The sequence below is a fragment of the Peromyscus eremicus genome, chromosome 12 (genome assembly GCF_949786415.1).
Source record: "Peromyscus eremicus chromosome 12, PerEre_H2_v1, whole genome shotgun sequence".
NCBI lineage: Eukaryota > Metazoa > Chordata > Mammalia > Rodentia > Cricetidae > Peromyscus > Peromyscus eremicus.
This window is the reverse complement of record NC_081428.1, coordinates 38,687,997-38,704,578: the sequence shown is the minus strand read 5'-3', so window position 1 is coordinate 38,704,578 and position 16,582 is coordinate 38,687,997. Positions and strand designations below refer to the sequence as shown.

Genomic DNA, 16,582 nt, shown 5'->3' with positions numbered 1-16,582 from the left:
CATGCAAATGCACACACAGAGAGACAGAAGAAACATAAAACATTCAGCAAAAGTTAAAACAAAGCTACGCCTTCCTAATGTCTAATATACGTGCTGAACGTGAGTAAGTACAGATTACGCACAAAGTTTAGACAGAGAGAACAAATAGTACTGTGGCACCAATCTTAAAATCACAATTTGAAAATGAGCAGAACGTAGACAGTTCGCAGAGTCTAAAGATTTTGAGAGAACTGGGATGTTCCCTTGACATCTCGGGCTCTCACCTGAGCTTCACTTCAGTGTCATGGCCCTGGAGGTTTTGCAATCACAGTCTCAGAAATTTACTGAGGCTTCCATCACACTGCTTTCCATGAAGAAGGCTGTAATGTAAGACTCCCCTGGGGTCCAGGTGTCCCCGCACAGCCAGGCACATCTAGAGATTGTCTCTGAGCTCTACTTCACCTCTGGCTGGGGCTTGAGTTCCAGTGCAGATTCCCGTGATGAGCCCCATGCTTTCCTGCCCCAGAGCAGTGTTGCTTCTATCTCTGCTTCACACATTCAAAAGAAGTGGTGGGAGCGGTCCCTGGGTCATCAGGATAATGTGATTCCAGAGGTTTAATCTTAGGTACCGGCACAGAGACAAGGGATGTCAGCACCAAGACTGACAGTGGAGATGTGTTACTGGGTCTGAGGTCCAAGGTCTGAACTTAATTCTTTCTCTAACCCTCAAACAGTAAGAGTCTTTATCTAGACTCACATTGATTTGAGTTAGAAGAGGTACTTTACAGGCAATTTTTGTCTTCCTGTCTTATTCAAAATGTTTTTCCTGTTATGCTAAAACCAGGTACTGTAGGTCTCTCCTGGCTTCTTTAGCCATTAGGAAAGTAGTTTTGATGCATGAATAGCTGTACGGTGAAATCCTTGAGCTGAAAAAGAAGCAGACCTAAAAGGACAGTAGAAGGCATCCACAGCAGAACAGATCAAACACAAGGAAAATTTGGTGACCTTAAAGATGGGCTATTTGAAAACACACAATCAGAAGAGTAAAATAAAGACCAAAGTGTCTTGAGAAAGCTTATGGGAACTCTAGGGGCATATTAAGAAAGCAGATGTTCAGCCGGGCGGTGGTGGCACGCACCTTTAATCCCAGCACTTGGGAGGCAGAGGCAGACGGATCCCTGTGAGTTCGAGGCCAGCCTGGGCTACAGAGTGAGTTCTAGGAAAGGTGCCAAAGCTACACAGAGAAACCCTGTCTCGAAAAAAAAAAAAAAGAAAAAAAGAAAGCAGATGTTCAAGTGTTTCAAAAGAGACCTTCAAATGCCAAAGTGGCAGAAAGTTTGTTAAAAGGAATAATAACAAGGTTTCCTAAATATAGAGGATGTTTAGGAAAACATACAAATATTCATGTATAACAAGACCAAAAGTTACAAATCAGGTCCTACTCAAAGCTAGTCTACAGTAAGACATGTTCAATTCAAGCAAATCTGCCCCATGGCATATTACATACAATTAAGCCTTCAAAGGCCAAATGGTGTTGGAGAGATAGCTCAGCAGTTAAAATTGCTTGCCGCTCTTGCAGAGGACCTGGGTTTGTTTGCCAGCATCCACACAGTGACTCACATCTGTCCGTAACTCCAATTCCAGGGGATCTGACACCATCTTCTAGGCTCTTCAGGCACCAGGCGTGCACATGGTGAACATACACATATGTAAGCAAACACACACATGAAATAAAGTTGAAAAGAAACCTGTCAAGTTAAGATGATAAGAAAAACAGTACATAAGGGTGTTTCAATATTCATCAGACTTCTCAGTAGAAACCTTACAGGCCAGTAGGGAATGGCATGAGATCCCCATAAAGGAAAAAAATTAAAAAGCTGTCAACCAAGAATAATGTACCTTCAAAGCACCTCTTTTATATAAAGATAGACACTCACAGATAAATAAAAGCTGAGAGAATTAATCGCCATCAGACGTGTTCTACAGAAATAAAAAGTTCTTTGAGCTGAAAGAAACAAATACTAGTGAAAAGAAAACATTGAAAGATCTAGAACTTTCTAGTAATGAGACAGGAGTTAGCTTCTGTTGAGCATGACACAGCCAAGCACACCTGTTAGGACATGAACAATTGATCTAAGAAGCAAGGCCAGTGTCAACAGACCAGCTGGCTAGCTTTCATGAGACATATGTTGGCTATTAATGGTCTTTTATATATTCTTGTTTCGAATGTAGATGGCTTTTACGAAAGCCCCCACTTTTTCCAGGAAAGAGACCCAAGACCACCCTAAGAACAAAGAGTTAACTATGAACAAATGCGGCCACTTCTAAAGAACAAGCTGGCCACTAGAGGTGGGAACAAAGAGACCTTGGTAAGTTCACTGCACTTGAGATACATGCAAGGTAGGAGGATGGAATATGCAGGCCAGTGACTAACATCAGGCAGACAATCAAGGTCAATAACTAACAAAATGGGAGACGGGGATGGACAGAGTGAAGCTTAGTGTAGACTATGTTTGAATTTAATCTGATTTGTGGCCCTTGACCTTCATATACCTAAGGAAGGAGGACTCTGAGTTTGATATCAGGCTGAGCTATGCAGAGAACCAAAGCCAGCCTGAACTATATAAAGATTCTTTGACTCAAATAACAAAAAGGAAAATCAGAAGGGAATGAGAGAGAGGGAGGGAGAGAGAGAGGGTTTTATTAATTTCCTTTTTTTGTTTTTTAATCTATTTCTTGCTCATGTTCCATTATTATCATTTTGAAAGTGATTATAACCAAATGATATACTTTTTATTTTATGGATAGAAATGCTTTCAAATTCCAAAATGGAAACTAAAGCCAACTGAGATCTTTAACATTTTGACTGTGACAGGTCTTGTTTATTTTTCAGAACACTAACTCAGGAGCTGCTGTCCATAACCAGATGTACAGTCAGCAGACTACACCTCTCAGGCATTCCCTTTCTTTCAGTCAAGTTACATCATCTTTACTGCAATCACAGCAGTGATTTCCTAATACTACCTTCCCAGGAGCAAACCCCCTGCATCCACTCCACCTCCCAGATCCATTTGTTTTGTGATTCCCACGGCAGGCACAATAGTTAACATGATAACAAGCTCATCCCTGACGCCTTTGCATTTCACATGTCTTGCACTCAGCGACAGCCTTGATTTATGTGCTAGTTAGTTTTATGTCTACTTGATATGAGCTAGAGTCATTTGGGAAAAGGGAACCTCAATTGAGGTTGGATTGGCCTGTAGATAAGTGCATGGGACATATTCTTGATTGATAATGTGGAGTACCACCTTGGATGGGTGCCTACACAACTAAGTAGACCATGAGAAGCAAGCCAATAAGCACATTTCTCCATGGCGTCTGCATCAGTTGCTGTCTTGAGTTGCTGCCCTAACTTCCCTGAATGGTGTTCTATAAGTTACAAAATCAAATAAACCTCTTTCTCCCCAGGATGCTTTTGGTCATTGGTGTTTTATCACAGCAGTTGAAACCCAAAAAGACACAGTTCTTAGTTAGTGCCTCCAGCTCACTTCTCCTGCCCAGGCACAGAGACAGGAGACCTTCCTACTTCACCCTCATTAGCCACCACCACCTTTCCCCTTCAATGGCTGCAAAAATCACTTATACCAAGATGAACTCCTTCTTGCAAGCTCAAACATTTCAAACCAGAGAAAGTACAAGGAATGTGAGTTCATGCTCTGTCTGTCTGTCTCAATAAGAACTGTCTCAAATGGCTTGATCTGTTTGGGAGGCATCCAGGCAGTGGCACCGGGTCCTGTGCTCATTGCATGAGTCGGCTGTTTGAAACCTGGGGCCTATGCAGGGTCGCTTGGCTCGGCCTGGGAGGAGGGGACTGGACCTACCTGGACTGAGTCTACCAGGTTGATCTCACTCTGCAGGGGAGGCTTTGCCCTGGAGGAGATGGGAATGGGGGGCGGGCTGGAGGGAAGGTGAGGGGGGCGGGAGGGGGGAGAACAAGGGAATCCGTGGCTGATATGTAGAACTGAATTGTATTGCAAAATAAAAGTTTAAAAAAAAAAAAAAGAACTGTCTCAAAGAGAAAGAACGTGAAGTTGGATGGGAAGCGACGTGGGAGGGTCTGGGAGGGGTTGAAGGAAGGGAAAAACATGTATTGTGTGAAATATATATTGTTCAAAATACCTTGTGTGAAAAAAATTAAATAAAAAATTAAAAGCATAAAGCCCTCACACAGAGACACACATTTTGTTCAACTCAGAAAAGGTGTTAGACCAGCAAGGGCACTTCTGCTGAGGAGCAACAGTCAACCTCCACTTGTACTCTCTAAAACCAACAAACTTTGTACTAAGCAAAGCAGGCTATGTGAACTTCTTCCTTTTTATTAATAAAGTCTTTCCTTTCCTTCCTTCCTGCATACCTCTGGCTTGCTATGATATGCATTCTACATTGCAATCTTTTTACTCAAATTTTCTCTGTCATTTTTGTATGTGGAGTTTTTCTATCCCAACTGCCTGGTCCCAAATAAACACACACAGGCTTATAGCAATTACAAATACTTGGCCAATAGCTCAGGCTTATTACTAACTAGCTCTTACGTTTAAATTAACCCATTTCTATTAATCTATGTATTGCCATGTGACTCGTGGCTTTACCTGTCCTCTAGCACATCTTGCTTCCTGAGTGGCTGGCTCACATCTGCCTGACTCCACCTTCCTTTCCTCCACCCTTCCCCCTCCACCACTACATTTTCAGTTTTTCAGTTTGGCTTTCCCACCTAGCCTTATTCTGCCTTAATATAGGCCAGTGAGCTTTTTTTATTAACCAACAAGAGTAATAAATATTCACAGTGCACAGAAGGATTATTCCACAGCACATTTTTTTACAGCTTAGACAGGGCTGGTCATTCATTACTCTCAGCAGAACCTGTATCTCTACCAAAGCCTTTGCATCCCACTCTAATTGCTGTAGGTGTTGTCTACATCTAACAGATGTTATCCCAGGACCTTGCATTACTCACTTGTATCATTGTATATCTGCAATCAAGAATATGGGTAATTGTGCCCAGTGTCTCCCTATGTCACTAGAATGTGTGTGCAAGCACATCAAGGGCTGTATTTTGTTGACAAGTATCCAAGCATTCCATGAGTTCTCTAATGTATATTGGATGCATGGATGCATACAGTATGAAAGAAAGGGAAATTCCAGGTGGTAAAATTGCTTGTGCTATTCACACCACCAGTGGCTCCAGACTGGCTTTTCATCCTGTACCATCCTAAGAAGCTACATGCCACCTCTGACACAGCAGGAGGGTACTGCCTGCATCCCTGGGCTGCATAGCAGTGTGATGCCAGGGAGTGCTAGCCTGGCCAAGGCAAGTACATCAGATCAGAATCATGCTCCCCATCAAGCTGCTGGAAAACCTGAAGCTGCCCATCAGCAGCCAGCCTTCCCTGTCAGTCTTCATGATCATCGGCTGCTCCACAGCTATAGCCTTCCTGTCCCTGGGCTTTCTCTTCAAACACGGAGACTAAGTTCTCCTAAATGGCAGAGGATTGGGATCAGAAAATGAGACCCTGAAGCATTTGTCCAACTACACTACACTACACTACACACACACACACACACACACACACACACACACACACACACACCAGGCCTGGGAAAGCTTTCAGGGGTCATCTTGACTGTGGATCCCCTCATCGTCTTTGGAAGGTGCTCTTTCAAGGTCATCTGTACTCTACCATCCTGGGATAGTGGATTGATGTTCAGGCAACAGAACTCATTAAAGTCGGCATCACCTTCACCCTGCCTGCCACCTGGCGCTCCAGTGACTGTGCCCTACACAACTGTTTCAAGCAGGTGGTGTTCACAGCCTCCATTTCCCACACAGCCTGATGTGTTCCTTGACACCATACAGCCACCCACTGTATTCTAGACACATATAGCAATGCCATGCTCTGGGAAAAGATCTTCACAACCTCCAGAGATGCCAACACAAAATATGCTCGTGAACCACCAAGATGGCTTACGGGTAAAAGTGCTTGTCCTTCAAGCCTGACAACCTAAGTTCATTCCCCAGAATTCAAGGTGAAAGGAGAACAATTCCAGAAAGTTAACTGCTGACCTCCAAATGCACATCATGGCAGGAGCACCTGTACTTCACACATGCATGTGCACACACACACATACACACACATACAACACACACACAAAGACACACATACACACACGTACATAGACATCCACACACATGCGAACACAAACATACCTACATATACATGCACTCTAAATACATATCATGGCCGGAGCATGTGGTAATGTTTTGTGTATGCTCTAACAAATAAAGCTTGTCTGAAGATCAGAGGACAAAGCCAGCCACAGAGTTAGACATAGAGGCCAGACAGTGGTGGCACACACCTTTAATCCTAGTACTAGGTTGAGACGGAAGTGATATGGCTGGGCAGAGAAAGGCATATAAGGCGGGAGGGGACAGGACTCAGAGGCATTCAGTCTGAGGATTCGTGGAGACGGGATCCTCCCCTTTTGGCTAAGGAGTTGGCAAGGTGAGAAGTGGCTGTGGCTTGTTTCCTCTGATCTTTCAGCATTTACCCCGATATCTGGCTCCAGGTTTTTATTGTAAGACCAATTGGGATCCATTAGGAACAGGTAAGGCCCCATCTCCGGACTTAGCAGACCAGGTCCCTAGCCCCTAGGCCCCGGGGGCACATCCTGTGCCCTTCCTCCAAGCCATTGGAGCCCCAGGGACAAGCCAGCTACCCCTTCCCCAGCCTCCTTGCCAAGAAAACAGCCCCCTGTGACACCAGTGAAAACTGGAGACATAAGCCCACCCTGCACCGATTGGGAATAGGTGCTCCCTGAGGCAGAGCCCACTGGTGCCCATTGGACTAAGATCTGCTCTCTGAGACACAGAATCCATCAGCACAGATTGGACCAAGAGCCCAGATTAGACCAAGAGTATCAATCGCACCAAAAGAGGCTCCCTCAGACACAGACAGAACTTGCATGTAGTGGAGGAAGAGATGAGTAGATGTCAGTGCAAAAATACAGTCAACAACATAAAGACTGAACAGAACCTAGTGGTGCTACATCAGCAAGACCTGAACATCCCAAAGCATAAGAAATAGACCTTAAAAATGACTTTCAGAAGATGATAGAGTCCTTTAAAGAGGAAGTGAAAACTGCCCTTAAAGAATTCGAAGTTTTAGACAAACAAAAAATTGGAAAAAATCAATAAATCCCTTAAAGAAAGCCCCCCCAAAAAAAGCAATTAAACAGGTGAACGAAAAAGTCCAAGATCTGAAAACTGAAATAGAGACAATAAAGAAGACACAAACTGAGGGAAGGCTGGAAATGGAAAATCTGAGTAAATGAACAGGAACTACAGATGCAAGCATAACCAACAGAATGCAAGAGATGGAAGAGAGAATCTCTGGGGTTGAAGATATAATAGAGGAAATAGATTCATCAGTCAAAGAAAACACTAACGCCAAAAAAAAGTCATAACACAAAACATTCAGGAAATTTGGGACACCATGAAAAGACCAAAGCTAAGAATAATAGGGATAGAAGAAGGAGAAGAATACCAACTCAAAGGCACAGAAAATATATTCAACAAAATCATAGAAGGAAACTTTCCCAACCTAAAGAAGGAAATGCCTATAAAGATACAAGAAGTTTACAGAACACCAAATAGACTGAATCCAAAAAAAAAGACCCCTCACTACATAATAATCAAACCACTAAATATACAGAATAAAGAAAAAATATTAAGAACTGCAAAGGAAAAAGGCCAAGTAACATATAAAGGCAGACCCATCAGAATAACACCAGACTTCTCAATGGAGATTCTGAAAGCCAGAAGGCCCTAGACAGACGTTATGCAGACACTAAGAGACCATAGATGCCAACCCAGACTATTATATCCAGCAAAACTCTCAATTACGATAGATGGAGTAAACAAAATATTCCATGATAAAACCAGATTTAAAAAATACCTATCCACAAATACAGCCCTACAGAAAGCACTTGAAGGAAAAATCCAACCTAAGGGAGTCAGATACACCCATGAAAATACAGACAATAGATAATCCCACACCAACAAATACCTAAGAAGAGAAACACACAACACTGCCACAAAAAAAAAAAACAAAACAGGAATCAACAATTGCTGGTCATTAATATCCATTAATATCAATGGTCTCAATTTGCCTATAAAAAGACACAGCTGACAGAATGGATATGAAAACAGGATCCGACCTTCTGCTGCATACAAGAAACACACCTCAACTTTAAAGACAGACACTACCTCAGGGTAAAAGTCTGGGAAAAGACTTTCCAATCAAATAAACTTAAGAAGCAAACTGGTGTAGCTATCCTAATATCTAATAAAATAGACTTCAAACTAAAATCAATCTAAAGAGTTTGGGAAGGACATTACATACTTATCACAGTGAAAATCAACCAAGATGAATTCTCAGTTCTGAACATTTATGCCCCAAATACAAGGGCACCCACATTTGTAAAAGAAACATTACTAAAGCTTAAATTGCACGTCAAACCCCACACACTAATAGTGGGAGACTTCAACACCCCAATCTCACTACTGGATAGATCTGCCAGACTGAAACTTAGCAGAGACATAAGGGACCTAACAGAAGTTATGACTCAAATGGACTTAACAGATATCTACAGAATATTCCACCCTAACACAAAAGAATATACCTTCTTCTCAGCACCCCATGGAACCTTCTCTAAAATTGACTACATGATCAGTCACAAAGCAAATCTCAACAGATAAAATTAAAAAAAAATTGGGATAACCTCCTGTATTTTATCGGACCACCATAGCTTAAAGTTAGATTTCAACAACAACAAAAATTACAGAAAGCCTACAATCTTATGGAAACTGAATAATGCTCAACTGAATCACCAAAATCACCAATGGGTCAAGGAAGAAATAATGAAAGAAATTAAAGATTTCTTAGAATTCAATGAAAATGAAAGTACAACATACCCAAACTTATGGGACACTATGAAAGCAGTGCTAAGAGAAAAATTTATATCACTAAATGCCCACATAAAGAAGTTGGAAAAATCTCACACTAGTGATTTAACAGCACACCTGAAAGATCTAGAACAAAAAGAAGCAAACTCACCCAGGAGGAATAGATGCCAGGAAATAATCAAATTGAGAGCTGAAATCAATGAAATAGAAATAAAGAGAATAATACAAAGAATCAATAAAACAAAGGGTTGGTTCTTTGAAAAAAAATCAACAAGATAGACAAGCCCTTATCCAAATTAACCAAAGGGCAGAGAGAGAGCATCCAAATCAACAAAATCAGAAATGAAAAGAGAGACATAACAACAGACAATGAGGAAATCCAGAGAATCATCAAGTCATACTTCAAAAACCTGTACTCCACAAAATTGGAAAATCTGAAAGAAATGGACAATTTTCTGGATAGGTACCACATACCAAAGCAAAAGCAAGACCAGATAAACTATTTAAATAAACCAATAACACCTAAGGAAATAGAAACAGTCATTAAAAGTCTCCCAACCAAAAAAAAGTCCAGGACCAGATGGTTTCAGCACATAATTCTACCAGAATTTCAAAGAGCTAATTTCAATACTCTTCTAATTGTTCCACACAACAGAAACAGAAGGAACATTACCAAACTCTTTTTATGAGGCTACAGTTACCCTGATACCCAAACCACACAAAGATGCAACAAAGAAAGAGAATTACAGACCAATCTCCCTCATGAACATTGATGCAAAAATACACAATAAAATATTGGCAAACAGACTCCAAGAACATATCAAAACAATTATCCACCATGATCAAGTAGGCTTCATCCCAGGGATGCAAAGATGGTTCAACCCACAAAAATCTGTCAATGTAATACAACATATAAACAAACTGAAAGAAAAAAAAACACATGATCATTTCATTAGATGCTGAAAAAACTTTGACAAAATCCAACACCCCTTCATGATAAAGGTCCTAGAGAGATCAGAAATACAAGGAACATACCTAAACACAATAAAGGCAATTTACAGCAAGCTGACAGCATCAAATTAAATGGAGAGAAACTCAAAGTGATTCCACTAAAATCAGGAACAAGACAAGACTGTCGGCTCTCCCCATATTTATTCAATATAGTACTTGAAGTTCTAGCTAGAGCAATAAGACAACATAAGGAGATCAAAGGGAAAAAATTGGAAAGGAAGAAATCAAACTTTCACTATTTGCAGGTGATATGACAGTATACATAAGTGACCCAAAAATTCTACCAGGGAACTCCTACAGCTGATAAAAATCCTTCAGTAATGTGGCAGGATACAAGAATAACTCAAAAAAAAATCAGTAGCCCTCCTATATACAAATGATAAAAGGGCTGAGAAAGAATCAGCTAAACATCACTCTTTACAATAGCCACAAATAATATAAAATACCTTGGGGTAACTCTAACTAAGCCAGTGAAGGACCTGTATGACAAGAACTTTAAGTCTCTGAAGAAAGAAATTGAAGAAGATATCAGAAAATGGAAAGATCTCCCATGCTCGTGAATAGGTAGAATCAACATAGTAAAAATGGCAATCTTACCAAAAGCAATCTACAGATTCAATGCAATCCCCATCAAAATACCAACACAATTCTTCACAGACCTGGAAAGAACAATACTCAACTTCATATGGAAAAACAAAAGACCCAGGATAGCTAAAAGAATCTTGTACAATAAAGCAACCTCTGGAGGCATCACAATCCTTGACTTCAAGCTTTACTATAGAGCTACAGTAATAAAAACAGCTTGGTATTGGCATAAAAACCAACATGTGGTCCAATAGAATCGAACTGAAGACTCTGACATTAATCTGCACACATATGAACACCTAATTTTTGACAAAGAAGCCAAAACTGTACAATGGAAAAAAGAAAGCATCTTCAACAAATGGTGCTGGCATAACTGGATGTCAACATGTAGAAGATTGCAAATAGATCCATATCTGTCACCATGCACAAAACTTAAGTCCAAGTGGATCAAAGACCTCAACATAAATCCAGTTAATCTGAATCTGATAGAAGAGAAAATAGAAAGTAGTCTTGAATGCACTGGCACTGGAGATCACTTCCTAAATATAACACCAGTAGCACAGACACTGAGAGAAACAATTAATAAATGGGACCTCCTGAACTGAGAAGCTTTTGTAGAGCAAAGGATACAGTCAACAAGGCAAAGCAACAGCCTACAGAATGGGAAAAGATCTTCACCAATCCCACATTTGACAAAGGGCTGATATGCAGAATATATAAAGAACTCAAGAAACTAGACATCAAAATACCTAACAGTCCAATTAAAAAATGGGCTATAGAGCTAAACAGAGAATTCTCAACAGAAGAATCTCAAATAGCCGAAAAACATTTAAGGAATTGCTCAACATTCTTAGTCATTAGGAAAATGCAAATCAAAACAACTCCGAGATACCATCTTACACCTGCCAGAATGGCTAAGATTAAAAACACTGAAGACAGCTTATGTTGGAGAGGATGTGAAGCAAAGGGAACACTCCTCCACTGCTGGTGGGAGTGCAAACTTGTACAGCCACTCTGGAAACCAGTACAGCGGTTTCTCAGAAAATTGGGAATCAATCTTCCTCAAGACCCAGCTATACCACTCTTGGGCATATACCTAAGTAATGCTCAGTCATACCACAAGGACACATGCTCAGCTATGTTCATAGCAGCATTATTTGTAATATCCAGAACTTGGAAACAACCTAGATGCCCCTCAACTGAAGAATGGATAAAGAAAATGTGATACATATACACAATGGAGTACTACTCAGCAGAGAAAAAACAATGACATCATGAGGTTTGCAGACAAATGGATGGAACTAAAAAATATCATCCTGCGTGAGGTAACCCAGACTCAGAAGGACAAACATGATATGTACTCACTCATAAGTGAGTACCAGATATAAAGCAAAGGATAACCAGACTGCAAACCACAGCTCCAGGGAGGCTAGCTAGTAAGGAGGACCCTAGGAAGGACTTATAGATTGCCCAGTGATGGAGAAATGGATGAGAGCTACATGAGTGAACTGGGGGTGGGGGCGGTAATGAAGGACAAGGGACAGGGGATGAGAGCTTAGGGGAGGAGGAGGAGGTTTGAGCTCAAACGGAAACAAGTGGGGGAACAAGAGATACCATGATAAATGAAGACCCCATGGGAACAGGGAGAAATAGAGTACTAGGGAGGTTCCCAGGAGTCCACAAGGATGACCCCACCATAGACTACTGGCAATGGTCGAAAGAGTGCCTGAGCTGGCCTACTCTGACAATTGGATGACTGAATACCCTAACTGTCATCATAGAACCCTCATCCAGTGACTGATGGAAGCAGATGTAGAGACCCACTGCAGGGTCCCAGGCGGAGCTCCAGGAGTCCAATCAATGAGAGAGAGGAGGGAGTCTATGAGCAAGAGATATCAAGACCATGACTGGAAAAAGTACAGAGACAACTAGCCAAACTAGTGGAAATGCATGAACTGTGGACCGATAGCTGAGGAAAACCCATGGTACTGGACTAGGCCCTCTGAATAAGCAAGACAGTTGTTTAGCTTGAACTGTTTAGGGGCCCCCCAGGCAGTGGGATCAGGACCTGTCCCTAGTGCATGAGCTGGCTTTTTGGAGCCTAGTGCCTATGGTGAGACACTTTGTGCAGCCTTGGTGCAGGGAAGAGGGCCTTGGACCTTCCTCAGCTGAATCTACCAGGCTAGGCTGACTCCCCCATGGGAGACCTTGCCTTGGAGGAGGTGGGAATGGGGGTGGGTTGGGGGAGAAAGCTAAGGGATGGGAGGAGGAAGGACAGGGGAATCTGTGGTTGGTATGTAAAATGAATAGAAAATCTCTTAATTAAAAAAAAACAAGAAAAAGTATACCTCATGAAAGCTGATTTACATTAAAGACTTAAAGTTATTAAATTCTAAAAAAAAAAAAGAAAGAAAGAAAGAAAATTTGAGACTAGGATTTAAATCACTTTTGACTGAAGATTAATACAGAGAGAAATAACCATCCTATCTATATCAATGTATCAATTCAATGAACAAGGTTGAAGGTGGTCTCCTTTGTCTGAATTAACAGTTCAGCCATGTACTTACAGTTAAAGTGGTATTATGGTTTCTAGCTGATGAATAAATCTCAATAAAAATTTTAAAAAAAGACCAGTTGGATTTGTGCTACAGAGTACCTGTACTTCACACACACACACACATAGACACACACAGAGACACATACACATACACAAAGACTACACATGCACGCACATAAACAAACACATGTACATGTACACACACATACATAAACACACAGACACACACTTACACATATATACGAATGCATGCACATATACATACAAACATGCACACACAGAGATGTACATATATGCATATAAGCACATGCACACACATATATGCACAGACACACACACAATAGAAATAAGTAAAATCATTTTTTAAAATGGGCTCAAGACTACAATCCTTTCCAGTATTATAATGTGGGCAATCAGAAAAGTCCTACACATTTTCAATCCCTAACTCACCATTACTGTTCCAGATGAAAACCATTCATTAAGAAATTTGCATATCATGTCCACTAACTAGTTCCTCTTCATGACCATGATAATATTTTGATATGCTGTTATCAAAGAAAAACCCAGAAAATTGCATCAGAGCAATCCTGAATTTTGTCCCAAGAAAATGGCTTTGGCCGAAGCCTAATCCCACAACTCCCCATTTTCCGGGACTGAGAATCATATTCATTGCCTACAGAGCCAACCAGGGCCTTGTCACTGTGTAAATACTTAATCTTGAAACGCTGGGTTATTCTAGTCAAGGCATTTCAAGTTCCCGTGAATGATCTGCACATATGTATAAAAACTTACCTGGAAATCGGTCCAATGGTGCAAGTGCTTCGCTCTGGATACACCCTGAACCCGTCACCTCACAGGGCTTTAGGGCGAGTGGGGGCTGTGGACATAGTGTTCTTCTGAGTGGTGCTGGGGGACATTGTAAGATAGCTGTCCACTCGGGCGTGTGTGTGTGTGTGTGTGTGTGTGTGTGTGTATGTGTGTACACATGTGTGCGCCTGCGTGCACGATATGAAGCCTTAGAAGATGGCTAACTTGATTTTTAGTTCTCTCTTTAAAGACTTTCAGACTCTTGTGATAAGATTGAGGAAAGAGCCATTTAGCTTGGCCTTTAGAAACATATCACTGGGGCCACCAGATTTCAGATTAAGCCACTACAGTGTTAATAAAGTCCCAGAGAAGGGACTGGAGAGATCACTTGGCAGTTAAGAGTGCAAACTGCTCTTACAAGGACCTAGTTCAGTAGTTTAGTCCTAGAACCTACATCCCGCAGTTCACAGACTCCTCTAATGCCAGCTCTAGGGGATCTGTTGTTCTCTTCTGCCCTCTTCAGGCTCTGCTCTCAAATGCACACATCTCCCCACCACCATACAGACATACATGTAAAATAAATAAAAATAAAACCTTTTCTCAATCCTAATGAAGTGGGGCTACAAGATGAGACCTGTAGCAGGCAGAGTGACGAAAGAGGGAAAAGATGAGCAAGAGTCTCTTTCCCTGCACGGTTGAGTCCAGAATGTTGCTGTCAGTCAGCTTGGTTTGAATCACGGACAATGGCTGGAATCCATAGCCAACAGGAGGAACACTGTAGGCCCGAGGAGAGGATGAGCCAAATGTGCTCAAACAGTGTGATTTATGCTGAGCTCATACACACACATTAAACAGCATTCACTATGAGGTGAAAGATAGATCCCAAGAGCCCCGGACAATGGGGTCAGGGAACTAAGGAGACTGAACTCCTGCTGCTGTTTGGCTGGTGAAAAGTAATTGTGAATTTTACATTGGTGAAATTTGCTGTTTGGTATTAGAATACATTCTTAACAAATATGACTGTGCTATATACCATTTTAATGCATATTTCTCGCTTTATGTTTGGGCTATATCTATTGGCTATATATCTATCATATTTATTTTATATTGTGCTAATAATATTAGACAAAAAGAAAATCTGAGCTATTTTCTTCTTTGAGCTTGAAATGGGCTGCAAAACATTAGTGACAACTCTCAGCATCGACAATACATGTGGCCCAGCAACTGCTAACAGATATATACTTCAGAGATGGGTCAAGTTCTGCAAAAGAGACAGGAACCTTGAAGATGGGGATCATAGCTGCTGGCTGTGGGAAGTTGACAATGACCAGTTGATGAATGACCAGTTAAGAGCAATCATCAAAGATAATCTTTTACAACTACATGAGAAGTTGCCAAAGAACTCAACATGGACCATCTGAAGGTTATTAGCATTTAAAATACAATGAAAAGATTTTTGTTAAAAGGTCAGTAAGTGTGTCTCGTGAGCTGACCAAACATTTTTTAAATGACCATTCTGAGCTTTTTCTACTGTTCTGTGAAAAAATAAAGAGTCATTTGTCAGTTGAATTGTGGTGTGTGACAAAAGTGGATTGTAAAGGATAACCAGCAGCATCCAGCTCAGTGGTTGGATTGGGGAAAGGTCCAAGACACGTCGTAAGATCAAGAAGGTCAAGCTTGCACCCAGAAAAGTCATGGTCACTGTTGGCAGTATTCTTCACGCATCCCAATGAAGCTGTGATGTCTGAGAAGTATGCTCAGCAAATAGCAATGAAAATTGCAACGCCTGTAGCCTTCTTCCCCTGACCAAACTCGACACAGCCAGTGCTTCAGAAGGTCAACAAGTTAGACTACAGAGTTTTGTCTTTTCTCCATGTCCACCCATCTGCTAGCAAACTGACTATGACTTTTTCAGGCATCTGGACAACTGTTTCCAGGGAAATCACTTCCACAACCAATGGGATGCAGAATGGTTTCAAGAGCTCATTGAGTTCCGAAGCATGGATTTCTACATTGCATGAATAAACAAACTTATTTCTTATTGGAAAAAAAATGTGTTCATTGGGGGCTGAAGAGAAGGCTCAACAGTTAAGGGCAGTTGTTGCTCTTACAGGGGACCTGGGTTTGATTCCTAGCCCCCTCATGGTGGTTCACAACCACCTTTAACTCCAGTTCCAGGAGTTAAAGTTCCAGTGTCCTCTTCTAACTTCCACTGGCACCAACATGCACATGATGTATATACATACATGCAGGCAAAATACCCATACTCACACATGAAATGGATAAATCGAAATTTTAAAACTCCTTAAAATGTGTTGATTATAGTGATCCTTATTTTGGCTGACAAAGATGTTTGAGCCCAGTTATGGTTTAGAACTCACAGTCCAAAACAGGAACTCCTTTTCACAAACCTAAGATTTGGGTGGGTACACAAGGCCCAGTCCTCAGATGTTCCTTTCTAGTAGATCCCAATATTAAAATGCCACAGGCCAGTCTGTTGGCCACTCGGGGGTGACCTCTGCCACAAAGCCTTGCCATTACCACCTCAGGTAGCAGTACTGGCTCATCCTCACACTTCTTAGACTGGAGGTCCGGTCAGAGGTCAGCAACCTACTATGAAC

General features: G+C 41.4%; 1 pseudogene; it reads left to right on the top strand.

Moving 5' to 3' along the window:
* The first annotated feature begins 2,291 nt into the window (after positions 1-2,291).
* On the top strand, positions 2,292-13,782 carry LOC131922888 (transmembrane protein 248-like; annotated as a pseudogene).
* The last annotated feature ends 2,800 nt before the right edge of the window (positions 13,783-16,582 follow it).